At 35.1% G+C, this 20,758-nt stretch overlaps 1 long non-coding RNA gene across 1 annotated transcript in view; it reads right to left on the bottom strand.

Moving 5' to 3' along the window:
- Positions 1–3,593: 3,593 nt before the first annotated feature.
- Positions 3,594–20,758, bottom strand: part of LOC113253695 (uncharacterized) — a 48,508-nt gene continuing 31,343 nt past the window's right edge. Inside the window, exons 3-5 of the long non-coding RNA XR_003315521.4 lie at positions 12,490–12,607; positions 4,203–4,327; positions 3,594–3,766 (exon numbers count right to left, since the gene is read on the bottom strand). This is a non-coding gene — a long non-coding RNA (uncharacterized LOC113253695). The remainder of the gene's footprint in view (positions 3,767–4,202; positions 4,328–12,489; positions 12,608–20,758) is intronic.

The following is a 20,758-nucleotide window of genomic DNA, read 5'->3' as shown; positions in this document are numbered from 1 at the left end:
GAGGATTTTTATCATGAATGAATGTATGGCTTTGTCAAATGCTTTTTCTGCATCTATTGAAGTGATCATGTGGTTTTTTTTATCCTTTCTCATGTTGATGTGATGTATCACATTGATTGATTTGTGAATATTGAAGTACCCTTGCAACCCAGGAATAAATACCACTTGTGGTGAATGATTTCTTTAATGTATGCTGGATTCAGTTTGCTAATATTTTGTTGAGGATTTTTGCATCTATGTTCATCAGAGATTATTGACCTTTAATTCTCTTTCTTAGTGGTGTCTCTATCTGGTTTGGTATCAGGGTAATGCTGGCCTCATAGAATGAATTTGGAAGCTTTCCTTTGTCTTCTATATTTTGAAATAGTTTGAGAAGAGTAGGTATTAACTCTTCTTTAGGTGTTTGGCAGAATTGACCTGCGAAGCTCTCTAGTCTTGGGTTTTTATTTGTTGGGGGTTTTTTGATTGATTCAGCTTCATTGCTTGTAATCAGTCTGTTCAAATGTTCTATTTCTTCCTGCTTCAATTTTGGGAAGTTTTTTGTTTCTAGTAATTCATCCATTTCTTCTCCATCGTCTAATTTGTTGGCATATAATTTTTCATAATATTCTTTACAATCCTTTGTATATCTGTAGTGTCAGTTGTTATTTCTCCTCTTTCTATTTTTATTTGAGTCCTTTTTTTTTCTTTTGATGAATCTGGCTAAATGCTTATCAATTTTGTTGATTTTTTCAAAGAAGCAGCCCCTGGTTTCATTGATCTGTTCTATTGTGAGATTACATTTTACGCAAAGTCTTCTTTCACTGATTTTTTTCTCTAAATGTTATGATCTGAATATTTTCAACATGACTTCCCCTACCAATACTCTAGTTTTTAAATATTGCATAATATTTTTCATATAAATGCATTGTCATCATTCTTTTTTAATTCACTTGTTTGTATATTCATTCAAAAACATTTATTGAGGGGTGCCTGGGTGGCTCAGTCAGTTAAGCGTCTGCCTTCAGCTCAGGTCATGATCTCAGGGTCTTGGGATCGAGCCCCGAGTTGGGCTCTCCACTCAGTGGGGCGTCTGCTTCTCCCTCTCCCTGTGCTCCTCCCTCTCAAATAAATTTTAAAAAATCTTTCTAAAAAACACATTTTTATGTGCTTCCATGTGCGGTATTATGTGAGGTGCTAAGAAAATATGGGCCAGCCAAATAGTAATGATTCCTGTCCTCATGAAACCTCCCCTTATTAAGGGATAATAGACATTTTAAAAAGGCACAAAAGTAAATAAATAAGCACAAATGCGTTAAGTACTTTAAAGGAAAATAAATTTATAAAGCTGTTTGAGAAAGTAGTACACTGGGGGACCTAATATTTTTTTGAGTTTTAGAAGAGATTACAAGTAACTCAGTGTCCTTTGAATTTTATGTCTATGTTTCTTGTTCTTATCTTTTGGCAGAATTTTAAACTGCAGGTGGAGACTTTTAGTCTATCATGTTTATGTCCTCATGTAGCAGTAAATATGGTATCTTGAACACAGAGCACTCAATGAATATGCATTCAATAAATTAATTATTTTCTATATGTATATGGTTTCCTCTGAAGGGTTTTTTTTTTTCATTTTTGTTGGTGTTTGTTTTGTTTTTATACTTTCTATTTCTTTCACAACATAAAATTTGTGAACTCAAAATCTGAGTGTAATATATAAGGATAAATAGCCTTCCCTATTTCTTAAACTTCTTGGTTTACACATTTCATTTTTTCTACTTAATATTTTTTAAAAGTGTAATGAAATTGGCTTTCACTGGTGAAAGTATCATGGTCTTAGTCTCATTATTTTCACTCACTGTATCTATAAATGGTGTTTTAGCCATGTCTTTTTAAATAATAAGTATTCTGCAAAATTTCTCAAATTAATAACAACAAGAAGTCAAACCTCTCAAGAGAAGTCAGAGTTCCATACTTCTGAACTGCATCTCTATTTTTTTTTTTTTTTTTTTACTTTCCAAGACTACACATGTACATTCCTCTGTAGCAATAAGGTGTTTTAGGCTTTTGTGAAATTCATAAGATAAGAAAACAGAATAGTAATAAACAGATGACAAATGTGACTGTCTTCACAATGAAGTGCCACTATTTGGGCTCTATAAGGAACTTCCAAAGATGTAATTATCTTTGAGAATAAAATTGGAATCACGCTTACAATGGACTCTACTTGAGCCTTTCTTCCTCCAAATGCATTGTTTCAATTTGATCGGTTTTCATGGCCTCAAAGGTAATTCACAGTACAAAATGTTGTGGGATAAATGATAAATATTAAAAGCATACTTCAGCAATGTTGATTCACAAAGATATTCTAGATTTCATTTCTTTAGTAGTCTTCTAAAATATAAGGCTGTTTGATTTATAGATACAATTTTTAAGCATATGGCAGAAGTCCTAAAGAAAAATAAATGCCTAAATTTCTTTTTCATAATAGTTTGATATTCAAACTTCAATAATATGTTAAAAAATGTTAGAAAAAACTTTTGTACCTTAGTGACAGATTAAATCTTGTTTTATCTTTACCATGGGGGATTAAATCCTATTAGATATAAACCTTTTAAAGAAAGGGACTGTGCTTCAAATTGATTTGTACCAATATCCAGTGCCTTCCACATAGAAGATACCTGGTAATTACTGGATGGATGGATGGATGGATGGATGGATGGATGGATGGATGAATCCATGCAAAATGAACTTCTCCCTCATCAGTGTTCTAAGGAAGTGACATCTCATCTAGCCTCCACGGTACTAGTTTGTTTTTATTTTTTAAATAACAGTCCCAAGGTTTGCGAAGAAGACCATAATGATCATAACTTTAAAATGAAATCAAGAGTTGTCCTGTTACTTCTATTTAAATTTCTCAGACACAAGGCAAAAGCTAGACTGCAAATCATCTCCCAATCAAATAAAATGCTTTGTTTTCTTTAGTTACTATGTTTTCTCTACATCCTTTTGCTGCTCAGTTGTTTTCCTCAATTGACTTGAAGATTGTAGTCCCCAGAAAGATCTATTTTTACCAATCTGAATGAATTATAGCTTAAGCTGCTTCCTGGCTGAGGAAGGTAGCTATTAAAATGCTAACCCACTGAGGTTGGAAAGTGCCCAGTGGAAAGTGACTGTACAGGAAAGTGAGCATACATGCAGTCAGAAAAAGGAACATTTCAATGCATTCCATCCAGGCCAGAGATGCCACCAGAGTTTAACTGGAAACCAGTTGTGATTCACATTGATGACTCATGAAAACCACAATTCAGTTTACTTTTCAGCTACTGCTGCTGTTTTAGATCACTGAAGTCCTACACTGGTTGAGGGAAGTCACAGATATCAGCATGGATGAAATAAGAACTGACATATTTTTATTGACTTTCACTTCAACAACTTTATCATTACTGAAGGCAATTCTACTTCCATGGGTTTGACCTTAACCATCTGAAAACTGAAAAAATTAGATTTAGTGATTGACAAGTTCCAATCAAGAGTGATTCACTCTAAAAATAAGGTTTTCTAAGAAAGAAGGTAAATTGAGACATTTAAAGTATCTCCATTGACACTTACGAAGGTGTTGCTGTGCTGTTTAGAAGAATTCTTTCTATTTCCATACAGATCAGAAAGGGTTAGTGATGACAGAACTGCATTGGAGGTCCCCAAAGGTCTCCTGGTTTTCTGGTAGAAGAATAACATGAAGTCTTTCTAAGCACTGGGTCCCAGCTAATTTCCACTCTAATAATGGCTTCTGTGGAGACATTAGGGCCATCACAATGTAAAAATAAGGTTATATATTTTATTTTCCTTCTGGAAATCAGGTGTACAAAGTTGAATTAATCATAAATGGACTAATGTAAATTGTTCATTGACAGCTTATGTCTGTCTGTATGTATATATAGTTAGGAAAATGAAACTTATACTCAACCCAGGAACTACAATATTACATATTCATCTTTGTTTTCCTGTTCTAACCTAGATCCATACTTACCCACTCATCCTTCTGTCAGCCAACCACTTTCTCAAGAGTTTTGTGTTTTCTACTTTCTTGCTTTATAAAAGTGAGCCATATTTCATGTGTATATATACCTAAAGAATATATTGTGCATTTTTATGTATACCATTTTTAATCTATGGTGATTGCTTTTTTTCCCACTCAAACTTAGTGTACCCAGATTCATACTTACTGTTGCATCTAGCTGTAGTTTATTAAGTTTTCACTGCTGTATAGTATCCCATTCTGCGAATACAGCACCATTCATTTTCTCATTCCCTCAAGAGCACTTGGGCTGTTTCCAGATTGATTGTTTTCCTGTGTCAGAGAGAACTACAATCAATGTTCTTGTACAGGTGTCCAAATACTTAGGGTTAAACTGTAAGTAAAATGGCTGAGTCATGGGGTATACAAATTTTTACCATTACAGACAATGGCAGGTTTTCTAATGAGGTTGTATTGAATTATCAACTTGCACTAGCAATGCAGAAAAATTGGTTTGATCCCCATCTCTCCATCTCTCCACATTTTAAGACTTCTTAATTTTTGCCAGTCAAATATTAGATATACATTGGATTTACATATTCTTGGTATTAGACTTCTTTGGGTTGTATATATTACAAATATCTTCCTATAATTTGTACTTTCTTTTCTTTTTCTTTTCCTTTTACCATTTTTTACTTTTAATTCAAGTGTAGCTAACATACAGTATTATTTTAGTTTCAGGTGTACAGCATAGTGATTAGACAGTTCCATATATTACTCAGTGCTCAACATGATATGTGCACTCTTAACCTCATTCACCTATTTCATTCATCCCTCCACCCTCCCACCCGCCCCCCGCAGTAACCATCTGTTTGTTCTCTATGGTTCAGAGTCTATTTTTTTTGGTTTGTCTCTCTTCCTCCCCCCTTTCTTTATTTGTTTTGTTCTTAAATTCCACATATGAGTGAAATCATATGGCATCTGTTTTTCTCTGGCTTATCTCACTTAGTATTATGTACTCTAGCTCCATACATGCTATCACAAATAGCAAAATTTCATTCTTTCTTATGGCTAAGTAATATTGTATTTTTATATTCTTAGTAATATTATATTCTATATATATATATATTCCATATATATATGTGTATATATATATACACACATATATATACACCACTTCTTTATCCATTCATCTACCCATGGACACTTAGGCTGTTTCCATAGTTTGTCTGTTGTAAATAATGCTGCAATAAACATGAGGTGATTATATCCCTTCAAATTAGTGTATTTGTATTCTTTGTTTAAATATTCTGTGTGGATCATATGGTAGTTCTATTTTTAATTTTTTGAGGAACCTCCATACTGTCTTCCACAGTGGCTGCACTAGTTTGCATTCCCACCAACAGTGCACAAGGGTTCCTTTTCCTCTACAATCTCACTAACACTTGTTTCTTGCATTTTTTTATTTTACCAATTCTGACAGGTATGAGGTGGCATCTCATTGTGGTTTTGATTTGCATTTCCCTGGTAATGAGTGATGTTGAGCATCTTTTCATGCGTCTGTTGGCCATCTGTATGTTTTCTTTGAAGAAATGTGTGTTCATGTCTTCTACCCATTTTTAATTGGATTATTTTCTTTTGGGTGTTGGGTTGTATAAGTTCTTTTTATATATTTGGATGCTAATCCTTTATTGGGTATGTCATTGCGAATATCTTCTCCTATTTCATATGTTGTCTTTTAGTTTGTTGATGGTTTTCTTTGCTATGCAGAAGCTTTTTATTTTGATGCAGTCTCAATAGTTTATTTTTGCTTTTGTTACTCTTGCCTTAGGAGACATATCTAGAAAGATGTTGCTATGGTCATGTCAGAGAAATTACTGCCTATGCTCTCTTCTAAGACTTTTATGGCTTCAGTTCTCACATTTAGGTCTTTTAATCTATTTTGAGTTTATTTTTGTGTATGATGTAAGAATGTAGTCCAGTTTTATTCTTTTGCATGTATCTGTCCAGTTTTCCCAACACCATTTGTTGAAGAGACTGTCTTTTTCCCATTACATATTCTTGCAACCATGTAATTGTGATTTTATTTCTGGGCTTTCTATTCTGTTCCATTGATCTATATGTCTGTTTTTGTGCCCATATCACACTATTTTGATTACTACAACTTCGTAATATAACTTGAATTCCAGAATTGTGATACCTCCTGTTTTATTTTTCTTTATAAAGATTGCTTTGGCTCTTTGGGTTCTTTTGTGATTCCATACAAGTTTTAGGATTGTTTTTTCTAGTTCTATGAAAAATGCTGTTGGTATTTTGATAGGGATTGCATTAAATCTGTAGGTTGCTTTTGGTAGAATGGAGATTTTAACAATATTTGTTCTTCCAATCCATGAGTATGGAATATCTGTCTACTTCTTTGTGTCATCTTCAATTTTTTTCAACATTGTTTTACAGTTTTCATAGTACAGGTCTTTTACCTCCTTGGTAAAGTTTATTTTTAGTATTTTATAATTTTTGTTGCAATTGTAAATGGAACTGTTTTCATAATTTCTCTTTCTGCTACTTCATTTTTAGTTTACAGAAGTGAAACAAATTTCTACGTATTGATTTTGTATCCTGCAACCTTACTGAATTCATTTATCAGTTCTAGTAGCTTTTTGGTGGAGTCTTTATAGAGTTTTCTATATATAGTATCATGTTATCTGCAAATACTAAAAGTTTTACATCTTCCTTACCCATTTGGATGCCTTTTATTTCTTTTTGTTGTCTAATTGCTGTGGCTAGGGCTTCCAGTACTATATTGAATTAAAGGGGTGAGAGTGGAGATCCTTGTCTTGTTCCTGATCTTAGAGGAAAAGCTCAGTTTTTACCCACTGCATATGATGTTAGTCTTGGGTTTTTCATGTAAGGCCTTTATTATGTTGAGGTATGTTCCCTCTAAGCCTACTTTGTGAAGGGTTTTTCTCATGAATGGATATTGTGCTTTGCCAAAAATTTTTCTGCCTCTATTGAAATGATCATATGGTTTTTATCCTTTTCTTTGTTGGTGTAATGCATCATGTTGATTTGTGAATATTGAACCACTCTTGACACCCAGGAATACATCCCTCTTGATCATGGTGAATAATTTTTTTAATGTATGCTGGATTCAGTTTGCTAATATTTTGTTGAGGATTTTTGCATCTATGTTCGTCGAGATTATTTACCTTTAGTTTTCTTTTTTGGTGTTCTCTTTATCTGGTTTGAGTACAAGGTATAATGCTGACCTAATAGAATGAACTTGGCAGTTTTCCTTCCTCTTCTATTTTTTAAAATAATTTGAGATGAAAATAGTTGTTAACTCTTCTTTAAATGTTTGGTAGAATTCCCCTGTGAAGCTCTCTGGTCTTGAATTTTTGTTTTTTGGGAGTTGTTTTTTTATTACTGACTCAATTTCATTGCTGGTAATCAGTCTGTTAAAATGTTCTATTTCTTCCTGCTTCAGTTTTGGGAGGTTGTATGTATCTAGGTTGTCAAATTTGTTGGCATATAATTTTTTATAATATTCTCTTATGATTGTTTGTATTTCTGTGTTTTCAGTTGTTATTTTTCTTCTTTCATTTCTGCTTTTGTTTATTTGAGTCCTCTCTCTTGTTTTTTGAAGAGTCTAGCTAGAAGTTTATTGATTTTTGAAGAACCAGCTCCTGCTTTCATTGATGTGTTCTTATTTTTTTCTTAATTTCTATATAATTTCTTTCTTTCTTTCTTTCTTTTTTTAAGATTTTATTTATTTGACAGAGAGAGAGACAGCCAGCAAGAGAGGGAACACAAGCAGGGGGAGTGGGAGAGGAAGAAGCAGGCTCCCAGCAGAGGAGGTTGATCTGATGTGGGGGTCGTTCCTAGAACGCCAGGATCATGCCCTGAGCCAAAGGCAGACGCTTAATGACTGAGCCACCCAGGCGCCCCTATATTATTTATTTCTGCTCTATTCTTTATTATTTCCTTCATTCTGCTGGTTTGGGTTTTGTTTGTCCTTCTTCTAGTTCCTATAGATGTAAGGTTAGGTTGTGTGTTTGACAGCTTCTTACTTCTTGAGGTAGACCTGTATTTGCTGTAAGCTTCCCTCTTAGAACTGCTTTTGCTGCACCTCAGAGAATTTGAATTGTGTTTTCATTTTCATTTATCTCCCTGTAATTTTTTTATTTCTTTTTTTATTTCTTGGTTGACCCATTTGTTGTTTATTGGCATGTTATTTAATCTTCACGTATTCGTGCTTTGTCCAGATTTTTTCCTGTGTTTGATTTCCGGTTTCATAGTGTTATGGTCAGAAAAGATACATGGTATGACAGATCTATTTCAATTTGTTGAGACTTGTTTTGTGGCCTAACATGTCCTCTATTCTGGAGAATGTTTCATATGCACGTGAAAAGAATGTGTATTCTGCTGGTGTAGGATGGAATGTTCTGATTATATCTGTTAAATCCATCTGGTCCAGTGTGTCATTCAAAGTCACTGTTTGTTGATTTTTCTGCTTAGATAATCTATCCATTGATGTAAGTGTGGTGTTCAAGTCCCCTACTATTTATTACTACTGATTATTTACTTTATGTTTGTTATTAGCTGTTTTATGTATCTGGGTACTACCATGTTAGGTGCATAAATATTTACAATTATTGTAGCTTCTTATTGGATTGTCCCTTTTATTATTATGTAGTGCCATTCTTCATTTCTTGTTACAGTCTTTCTTTTAAAGTCTATTTTTGTCTGATACAAGCACTGCTTCCCTGCTTTCTTTTGGCAACCATGTGCATGGTTAATGTTTCTCCATCCCCTCACTTTCAATCTTCAGGTGTCTTTCAGTCTCAAAGGAGCCTCTTATAGGCATCATATAGATGGATTTTTTTAATCCATTCTGTCACCTTATGTCTTTTGATTGGAACATTTAGTCCATTTATGTTCAAAGTAATTATTGATAGATATGTATTTATTGCCACTTTGTTACTTATTTTGTGGTTGTATTTGTAGGGTTTTTTTCCGATCCTTTTGCTCTCTTTCATGGTTTGCTGGCTTTCTTTAGTGATATACTTGGATTCCTTTCTCTCGATTGTTTGCATATCTGTTACTGGTTTTTGATTTTTGGTTACCATTAGGTTTGTATATAACATCATCTGCATATATCAATCTATATTAAGCTGATGGTTGCTTAAGTTTGGACTCATTCTTTTCTCCTCTCCATCATACATTTTAGGTATATGATGTCAGGTTTTACAACCGTGTGTGTGTGTGTGTGTGTGAATCCCTTGATTAATTTTTACAGATATATTTATTTTTATTTCTTCTGTTTTTCCTACTTTTCATACTCTTATCTATGGTCTTTCCTTTCCACTCAAAGGGTCCCCTTTGACATTTCTTGTAGGTCTGGTTTAGTGGTCATGAACTTCTTTAGTGTTTGTCTGAGAAAACTCTTTATTTCTCCTTCTATTCTGAATGATACCCTTGCTGGTTAGAGTATTGTTGGCTGCAGATTTTTTTCCTTCTAGCATTTTGAATATATCATTCCACTCCCTTTTGGCCTGCAGAGTTTCTGCTGAAAACACCACCCATAGTTTATGGGATTTCCCTTGTATGTAACTATCTTCTTTTCTCTTGCTGCTTTTAAATTTCTCTCTTTATCACTACTTTTTGCCATTTTGATTACAGCATGTCTTAATGTGGACCTTCTTGGGCTACTTTTGTTAGGGGTTCTCTGTGTCTCCTGGATCTGGATATCTGTTTCTTTCCTCAGATGAGGGAAGTCTTTAGCTATTATTTCTTCAAATAAATTTTCTGCCCCCTTTTCTCTCTTTTCTTCTTCTGGGATCCCTATAATGTGATGTTATTACACTTGATGGAGTCACTGAGTTCCCTAAGTCTATTCTCATTTTGCATAATTTTTTTTCTCTCACCTGTTCTGCTTGATTGCTTTTTATTACTCTGTCTTCTGGGTCACTAATTTGTTCCTCTGCTTCCTCTAGCCTGTTATTTTTACATCTAGCATATTTTTAATTTCGTTTGTTGTACTCTCATCTCTGATTAGTTCTTTTCTATCTCTCTGTTAAGGGTCTCACTGATGTCCTCCAATCTTTTCTCAAATCCTGTATCTTTATGATCATAACTTTAAATTCTCTATCAAGCATATTATATCTGTTTTGCTTAGGTCTCTTGCTGTGGTTTTGTAATTGTTCTTTCATTGCAGACATATTTCTGTCTCCTCATTTTGTCTAACTCTCCTTGTCTGTTTCTGTGTATAAGGAAAGTCAGCTATCTCTCCTGCTCTTGAAGATGAGGTCCTGTAGTGCAGTGTCCCCTACTCCCCAGAACCCAGAGCTTCAGGGGATGTCACCTATGTATGTTTCATGTACTGTGCTGTTTTGTCCTGGCCACTTTTTCATTTAGTGCAATCATCTGCAAAGACTGTCATTCCCTGTTGTGGGCAGTATTTGGTCACCGCCTGTGGTGGAAAGCACTGTTTCAAAAAGGTGTGCCTTGGGCTTTAGCAGGACCCACTGCTGCCACCACCAGGACCAAGGCCCTGCAAAACGTGTGGGTTGGGAGATGAAGTGTTGGCCAGATTTGAGCCAGTATTCTGAAGGAGTGGACCTGACATGCTGGGACTGAGGCAGGTGTGACTAGAAGTTGCAGATCTGCCAAATGAGGCAGGGGGTGGCGGGGCCAGTGTTGGTGTAAGCAGGTTAGATAGTGAGTATAGGCACTGCTCTGGTTCCCGCAGGTGGCCATGTGTTTATGCTGGAAGGCAAGGGAGGGAAAAGGAGTCTGCCAGCTTCTTTGTGCCTGGTGAAGGCTTCCTTCAGGACTTGCTCTGAATTGAGTCATTTACTCACCCTCCTGTATGCCCCAGGCATTTTTAAAACTGCTGCCTTTATGCTGTATCTCCACAAGCTGTTGGTCTTGTTGTCTCTTTAAGGGCAGGAACTCAGCTTCCTATCACCATTCTCTCCCAGAACTGAGCTCACTGATTTTTAAAATTCCAGGCTTTAAGTCCCACTGGTTGTAAGAATTCACAAAATTTGTCCTGCTTGCGTTCCAAATGTATGGGGATTAGTTTTTTCTGTGCAGGCTTCCCAGTATGATGGTCTGTTTCTTGTCCTTCTCTGCACTGTGGCTCCCTCCCTCCTGTGGACAGGTGAGGTCCCTCTAGCTCCACACCACATCTTCATCTTCCTACCCTTTTTGATATGGCCTCTTCTCCGCCTTTAGTTGCCAAGTTTGTTCTACCAGTTTTGGGGTCATTTTCTAGGTTATTTATGCTGATGTGATGTTATCTAGTTGTATCCATGGCATGAGGTATTTTTAGGGTCCTTTTACTCTGTTATCTTCCCAGCCTCCTGTTTCAATTGCTTTAAGATATGTTTGGATGAACAATATTTGTTGATAATGTAAAATAATTTATCAGGGTTTTTTCTTTCCTGGCGAGTTTTTGTATCTTGTTTAAGAATGCCTCCCCTATCCACTATCAGAAAGGTTTTATACTATAATTTCTTCCAAAAGTCTAGAATTCTGTTTTTGACCTTAAGACGTATGGAGCTGATTTTTGTTGAGTTGCATATCATAAATTGAATGCTGTTCCTACCCCTACTCCCCATCCATATGGCTAACTAAGTGTCAGCTCCATTTTTTTAATAGTTCCTTCTTTTTCAATCTCTGAGCTACTATGTCACCCATTTTACACAACAATGTTCCATTTATCTTTGAATCTTTTCTAAGTTCTACTAATTATTTTGTCTATCCCTGCATCAATACTATATTATCTTAATTACTATAGCTTTAGTTTGAGTATTTATATCTGGTAAAACAATTTTCTTTCCTCATTTTTCTTCTTTGAAAGTATACTGACAACTGGTCCTTTTTTCTTCCACATAAATTTTAGAATCATATTATCAAGTTTCAAAAATATTCCTGATGTGATTTTAACTTTAAGTTGTGTAAGATATCCAGGTCAAGTAGGAAAATTGCCATTTTTATAATATCATCTTTCTACATGAAAACATAGGATAGTTGACCAGTTATTTAGGTTTTATTTAAAATTTCATTAAAATGTTATACCTTTCTATGAATAATTCTTGCTTTTATCTCTTATTTGATTGCTCCTAGATACTGTTGAAAATGATTTTTTAGGTTATATCTTCTAATTATCATAACTATATCTTCTTGTCTCTACTTTTTTCAATTTTGAAGAATCTGGTTTTAAACCACTTGCTATTATTTTAAGGTATAATAATGAAAATTAATCCAGCTGGATCCAAATGAATAAATTAAGCTTTTCCACTCCTCTGTACTTCCCTTTTCATCACCCTGTTACCCTGCTTTAATAAGACAAAATCTCTGATGCTCAGCAGACACTTGTTAAATGCTAGTCACCATTTCACTGTGCCAACATTCTCAAATTTTTCCTAGGGTCAACCTCAGAACAGCAACATTTTTATTAAAGAAGGAAAAGCCAATGTTTGCTTTCCCACCTCTTTTGGGGGAAAAGCCAATATGAAGATGTTTCCAGTTTCTTCATGGGCAGCATGACTCATCCTCATCCATCCCAATCCCAAATTGTACTGTGTCCCAAAAGGTGTTTTAACAGTCCTGAAATGATTCAATTTAAAATAATAAGTGGTATGGTGGTCAATTAAGTTTGAAAACTCCCATTTATTGTATTTCCTGCTTGGAGAGAAAAAGTACAAATTATTGCATAAGAAGTACAGCCATAAATAAATGTTTAACCTTGCTATCTCAATGTCTTCTAAACTTAAGTTAAAAAGTAGAGTGATTTGACTCTATATAAGCATCATTCAAGATATTCAAGAAATTCAAGGGTAAGAAAAGAGGAGTTTGTTTTGGGCAAAATGTCCAATCTATTTAACATGTATGAACGTTAGGTCCTTGTGATCAAGGTGTATTAACTCTGATATATAATATGGAGAACACTGAATATATTTTACATTAAAATAATAGGAAGTTAGACACTCCATTAGATGTAGTTCTCACTGTGGGGGAAAAATATCTCACTTCCATTTCTTTCATTACCTCAAGAATACTAAATGCCAGTGTATCCAAGCAACAAGATGAGAACACTTATTATCTTATCTTATTTGTGCTATTAAATTTGCTGTCATATTACAAAAGAAGATGTATTAAGCCAAGAAATGGCTTTCTTATATCTAAATGGAAAAAATATATATATATATATATATACAATGACCCCTACCCAACTGTTCAATTTTGGAGCCATGTAGAGTAAAGGAATGAAGTGACAGAGACCTAGTCTGACTAGATCTTCAAGATCTTCCTTACTAAAATTCAAACTTCTTGCTGAAGAAGAAAGGAAAGAGAATAAGAGGTGGGTCCTGGAGAGAAACCAAGAAAGAAACAAATCCATCTTAAGGTTTGTAGGAGAAGAGGCAATAACTAACATTTTCTAAGTGCTTAATATGTGCACAGGTCTCTATAACTGAAAAAAAAATTAAATTTAATTTGCATTTAAATTATAGCAAAATAAACATAAAATTTACTATCTTAACAATTCTTAAGTGTTTAATTTAGTGACATTAAATACATTCATATTTCTGTGCTACCATCACCACCATCTATCCATTGAACTCACTTCATTTTACAAAACTGATAACTCTACCTATTAAATAATAATTGTACATGCTCCCCTCTACCTCAGCCCCTGCAGTTACCATTCTACTCTCTGTCTCTATGAATTTGACTACTTGAACTAGCTCATATAAATGGAATCTTGTAATATTTGTCCTTTTGTGATTGACTTATTTTACCTAACATAATGTCCTCCGAGTTCATCCATGTCATAGCATGTGTCAGAGTTTCCTTTCTTTTTAAAGGCCGAATAATATTCCATTGTATGTATACATCACATTTCTTATCTATTTATCTGGTGATGGATACTTGGGTTACTTCTGTCTTTTTGCTAGTGTGAATAATGCTGCTATGAATATGGGTATAAAATATCTGTTAGAGTCTCTGTTTTCAGTTCTTTAGGGTGTAAGGTATATAACTGAAGGTGGAATTGCTGGATCATATTATAATTTTAAGTGTAATTTTTTGTGAAAAATGCCAGAACAACTTCCACAGTAGTTGTACCTTTGTATATTCCTACCAGCAGTGCATAAGCATTATTTTCTGTTTTGTTTTGTTGTTTTGTTTTTTAGTTGTTGTCAGTAGCCATCCTAATGGATGTGAGGTGATATCTCATTGTTTTTATTTACATTTTCCCAATGATAAATGATATTAAACATCTCTTCATGTGCTTACTAGTCATTTCTGTATCTTTGAAGATATATCCATTTAAGTCCTTTGCCATTTTCTAATTGGATTGTTTATTTTCTTGTTGAGTTGTAGCAGTTCTTTATATATTCTGGATATTATCCCCTTATCAGATTCATGATTTCCAACTATTTTCTCCCATCCTATGGATTGTCTTTTCATTATATTGATTGTATCCTTTGATGCACAGAAGTTTTTAATTTTGATGTAGTATAACTTATCTTTTTTTCTTTAGTTGCCTGTGCTTTTGGTTTCACATCCAAGAAATCATTGCTAAGTCAAACACCAAGAAAATTTCATCCTATCTGTTCTGCTGTGATTTTTATTGTTTTAAGTCTGTGTGGGCTAAATTGTCACTCTGCCCAAAATTCTTTTGTTGAAGCCCTAAACCCCAATAACTTAGAATGTAACCACATTTGGAGATAAAGTCTTTAAGGAGGTAATTAAGTTAAAATGAGGTCTTCAGGGTGGGCCCTAATCCAATATGACTGGTGTCACTATGAGAAGAGAAAACTTGGATACAGACATGGGCACACAGAGGGAAGACCATGTGAGGACACGACAAGAAGGCAGCAATCCACAAGCCAAGGAGAAGGGCCTCAGAAAAAGCCAATGCTGTTGACAGCTTATCTTAGACTTTCAAACCTCCAGAACTCTCCAGAACTATGAGAAAATGAATTTCTGTTGTTTAAGCCACTAACTCGGTGGTGTTTTATTATGGCAGCCCTGGCAAACTAATACAAGGTCTGTGGAGTTTCGTTTGGTTTTGGTTTTGAATTAAACTTTTTATTTTGAGGTAATGTAGATTTGCATGCAATTGTGTCTTTCATTATGTTTCCCCTAATGGTAACATCTTATATAAGTAGAGTACACTATCACAAAGAAGATCCTGATATTGAGACAATTCAAAGGTATTATTCATACTTACCCCATTTTACTTTTACCTGTGTGTGTGTCTGTGCGTATATTTAGTTCTGTACAATTTTATCACATGTGTGTCTTCACATATCAACCACCACACTTGAGATATTGAACATTTCTATTGCAAAAGATCTAGTGTTTTCCTTTTATAACCACAAATCCTTAATTCCTGGCAACTGCTAATATCTTTTCAATTTGCATAATTTTGTCATTTCAAGAATATTATATATGAAATCATACAATATAAAACCTTTGGGACTCCCCCCCACTCATCATAATTCCTTGAGAGTCTTCCAAATGGTTGCTTGTATTAATAATTCATTCTTTTTTACTGGTCAGTAGTATTCCATGGTTTATATGTACCAGAGGTTATTTACCATTTAACCGTTCAGCTGCTCAAGGACATCTGGGCAGCTTCAAGTTTTGGGCTATTAGCTCAAGTCTACCTCTTCATTATTATTTTCTTTCTGTTTTTCCTGTTTCCTTTCTTGTCTTACTATGGGTTAATTGAACATTTTTTTAGGCTTACATTTTGATTTATTTATACTGTTTTTGTGGTCTTTTACTTCATGTGATTTTATTTAGTAGTTGCTCTCTATGGAGTTTTTTAAAATTAATTTTCCCAATTGCCTTTTAAGGTAAGTATTACTAGATCTATATCACAGATAAGAAAACTGAGGCTCAGGAATAGTATGTAGCATAACTGCCAATAAGCAGCTCAGCTGGAATCTGAATCTAAATCTGTCTGATTCCAGAAGCACTAGTCTTGCTAACACTACACATAGCTTGTCCCTGGCCTCAGGGCAAAATAGAAAAGCCTCACCCATTATGAATCATCTTTATCAGGGAGGAAGTCCACAAGATTAGGCAGCACTGAAGAAGAATCTGAAGTATCATATTCAAGAATTTTTTTTTTTAAGATTTTATTTATTTATTTGGCAGAGAGAGAGACAGCCAGTGAGAGAGGGAACATAAGCAGGGGGAGTGGGAGAGGAAGAAGCAGGCTCCCGGCAGAGCAGGGAGCCCGATGCGGGGCTCGAACTCTGGGGTCACGCCCTGAGCCAAAGGCAAATGCTTAATGACTGAGCCACTCAGGTGCCCCCATATTCAAGACTTTTGCTCTTATTCTTTTCTCAGCCCATGATGCCTCTTTTTTAGCCTACCCTTCTACCTATTGAAACCCAAAGTACTGAAATACAGCCTCCTTCACAAATCCTTCCCTAATTGCCTTACCTCTCTGCAGTGGAAAGTAATTTTTCTCCTTTGGCTTCTCCAGAGCAGTTTGTTTATACCTCTCCTCCGGCCTGGATTCTGGCTAGCTATTTATATATTTCTTGCTTCCTGTCTTGATTGGAAAGTCTTTGAGGAAATAAACTAAGACATAATGCATTTTTGTCACCGCTACAATGTCTAGCATATAGTAGTTGATCTAGCAAATATTTGTTGAGTTCAGTGGAACTGAAATAGGGCTCAAAGAAGCTGTGGGTAAATCTGCTGAGTTATTTGGAAGGAGAGTCAATTTGCACCTTTGTAAATAATGATCATTTAGTTACTTACTTGGCAGATTATACCTTTTAAGTGTGTTATAGAAAATTTTTAAGAGGAGAAGAATTAGTAGAAAGCTGATCCATTGGATTTATTAATGGGTGAGTAATTCCTCATTCCTGTTTGGAAAATTTCTCAGGTCAGTAATTATGAAGTTTTCATTTTTTAAATTAACGGAAGCTCAAATTGCTGGTGCTCAAAGGAAAAAAGAGAGGATGTTTTTATTTTAATTATTATTGATCAAACACTGTGAAATATCTCTTTCAGAATGATCTCTCTAAATTCAGGACAAGGATAAGCTAGCAAGTGTTTGCTAAGCTCAGATATTTAAAACCTACTCTAGGGGAAGAGAAGTCATTTAGTTGACATAATGACCCCTTTATACGTTTAAGCAGTGCTTAGCTTTATGAAGCCATAAAAATATATGTACAGTAATATACTCATTTCTCGTTCTAAAACAACCACTATAAACCATGATTTGTAAGAGTTTTAAACATAACTGCTTTCCTAGGAGGACATGTATATACGATTTATACTGCTGTACTAGTCCTTCCTAAGTGCTTCTTGAAGTCCATTTTCTTCATGAATTATGGCTTTTCAAATAGAATGGAAGTACTATCGAACGTTTTTAATGCAGTTCTATTTTTAAAAGATAAATTAAGTTTGATTATTTGAATATGACCAGCCAAAAAAGGAACAATTGCATGAACCCTTATTTTTAATTTAACTAGGAATAAATATATGCACAACAATGACTATCCATCTCTAAGCTTCAAAATCATAAATCTTTGAGTTAGAAGAGAACTTGAGTGTAGCTCAGTGCTTACAACTGAAATAATCTGACTGTAACTGCACAGAATTGTAAAATGATCTACGATTCGTAAGTAAAGCATGCACAGTGCTTTACACTTTATGAAATATATGTAAATGGTCATGATGGAGAGGGCAGATTTGGAGACTAACCTTAGGGAAGCTGTCTGATCTGGGCAATCCCATTTCTTCCTGGCAATTCCTATTCTTAATGGCCCATTACCTGTAGAGTATCAACATATTTTTTTCAACATGTGTCCACCTCTTCTGCCCCAGTGATCTGCTTCTGCCCCCTCCCCACCATGCACCTTGTGCTTCCCTGTTCATTTCTTTATTTATACTGTTTTTCAAGACAAACTCACTTTCTTCTTTACATCAAACTAAAGCCTGCTTGTATCTTAAATGACAGCCTGAGTCTCATGTCTTTTATGAAAACTTCTAGACTACAGCATTTAGAAACCTCTTTTTCTCAAAAGTGTCATTTATTCATTCAACAAGTATTTGAGTTCATAGGCACTTTGCCACCCAAGTAAACTATATTCTCTGCCCACAGCATTTTCAATGGTGGTTTTTAATCTGTGCTCCACAGAGTCCTTGCAGGTGACCTAGGGATCATTTTAATTGGCCAGGATGCTGGTGACTTATGGCCTTTCCTTTCCAATTTAATAAGTTTTACTTTTATCAGTTTTACATAGGGAACTAGGATGCACTGATATACAGGGTTCTGCTGATTTTTTTTTTGAGGCTGAAAACTGTTTTAATGAAGGAAATAGAAAATAAACAGATAATTACAATTGACTAATTCATTATACCCATATGTACATTTAGGGAATAACTGAGAGGGGCACAGCTTCTTATTTTTGATGGTCTACATACCTGTTCACTTCCAACTTTCCTTGAAAGCTTCTCATTAATGGGAATTGTACCCTCCACTAGAATCCATGAGGGCAAGATGCTGCCTGTTTTGCTTGTTGTTGTACCCCAGAACAGTGCCTGGTCCAATATAGGCACTGAATTATACTGGTTGGGTATAGGAATATTAGTCTATATACTTCATTTTGCCTTCCATATGCAACACACATAATAAATTTTCATAACATATTTGACAAATGAACAAATGACTTAAAAAGATTTGTCTTTCTTACATGAAAGAAGCAAGACAAGGGAGTTAGGTTATAAAATGTGTGTAGAGGAGAGGGTGGCACAAAGACAAAAACATAGGTCTTGGATGGCTGTGCTCCTTTTAAATCCCTTATCTGAAAACAATTTTCAATATGAAAATGAAAATTGAATTTAGTTCTTCTTTAATTGATAATATCTTTTTATTTTATGCATTCTTTCGGTTTAATTATCACTTCATCTCAGTTTTAAGATTGTTACTTTTAAAGATTTTTATTTATTTCAGAGCGAGCATACAAGCGCAGGTGGGGGAGGGGCAGAGGCAGAAGGAGAAGCAGACTCTCCACTGAACAGGAAGTCTGAAGTGCAGCTCAATCCCAGGACCCTCAGATCATGACCTGAGCAGAAGTCAGACACTTAAGTGACTGAGCCCCCCAGGCACCTCTAAGATTGTTTCTTTTAAAAATGCTTTTAATAGACAAAAATTAAAGCAAAATATTTTTTCAGAGATAAGTTGCTTTATATCACCGTAATATTTAGAACCTTACCTTTAATCAAATGATCTCAATGTCTGTTTTTTTCTAAGTGTCATGTGGGACAGGAGTGGCAGAGGACACCAGCAATAGGAGTCTAGCTAAGGAGATGTGGCCTGGCTCTACCCTTATCAGAAGTAGGGTAGGTTGGCAATGGCAAGGAGCAAGTTCAGGAGATTTCATTGGATAATAGCAAGGGAGCAAGTTCAGCAAAGATTAGTTGAGGCAAAGAGAAAACGGTCATTCCCATTAATACACAGTCAAGTTTTGAACATCCCATGCTGTCATGCTGTTATATATTATAAATTAATGCCCCCAAAGGGCCTCTTGTATGCCAGACTTGGATTTTGATACATCTGCTCATGTAGGAACATTTGAAACCGATACATGGCTTGCTGCCTGCCAGCCAAAAGTTCTGTTTAGCTGCAGCAAGGTCTTTGTCAGTAGAGAAGGGGAATGTTTGTGCAATTATTCTAATGTATAATTGTAGTATCTTTCAAACACTGTTTCTTCTAGCCCCAGGTGTTTCCCAAAGGTATTGCTTGTTTAAGAAGATGAGGTAAAGGGGTAAGGATGATAGAATTAGGGAGTAAATGTGATTTAGCACTAAGTCTTTTATTTACATTTGAGACTTCATGTAAGACTTTATAAAAGGGGGTGGGGGTTGCTAGTAAAAGGCATTTGAAAATTATCGCCTTTTCATACAAGAGTGAGCATGGAAAAATGTGTAAATGCTGATGATGACAGTCATAGGTATCATACATTTAACACTGATACAAAGATAGACAAAATAGTAACAAATTTATAGACTGACTTTGATGCTATCTTTAAGCTAGTTGACCACCTACTGCTTGTGGAAGAAAGGGAAGAATAAAGAACATGAAAAAAATGGCACAAATATGCCATGAATGCATCTAACAAAGGAGATGTGATGAAGGGTTTTTTAAACTTTTTCTTAGCTTTTCAAAAATACGCAAAACATCTTCAAGCTTCCTGTACATTTTTAGGAGTACAGAATATATGAAGGAAAGTGGCCTGCACTATAAATCCAAGCAGGCAGAAATAGTTCTGCTGATGGGGCCTCAAGATCTCAGCACTGGGTGAAAAATTTTGTCCCTGTAAAAAGGGTTTTGACCCAGGTATATTTTATGACTGTCTCTGGAACCACAAACTTTGATATACAGGCCTTTTCAATGCTGGCACTTCTTGGGTAGGATAATTCTTTACGATAAGCTATTGTCCTGAGTGTTGCAGGATGCTTAGTAGTATCCCTGGCCTCTATCACTAAATACCAGTAGCACTATCCAGACCCCATCACTTGCCCTCTTAAATGGGACAAACAAAAATATCTGTAGACTGTGCCAAGTCATCCCTGTTGAGAACTACTGATATCAACTGTAAGCTCAACTATGATAGATAAAGCATAATCTCAAAGTGATGTTAGGATTATTTCACATACTTTCTAGAATATAGAAATCTAAAACAAAAACATTATTGAGTACGGTAATTGTCTTTCAGCAGA

The sequence above is a fragment of the Ursus arctos genome, unplaced genomic scaffold (genome assembly GCF_023065955.2).
Source record: "Ursus arctos isolate Adak ecotype North America unplaced genomic scaffold, UrsArc2.0 scaffold_20, whole genome shotgun sequence".
NCBI lineage: Eukaryota > Metazoa > Chordata > Mammalia > Carnivora > Ursidae > Ursus > Ursus arctos.
The sequence above is the reverse complement of the archived record's forward strand: the minus strand, read 5'-3'. Positions and strand labels throughout refer to the sequence as shown.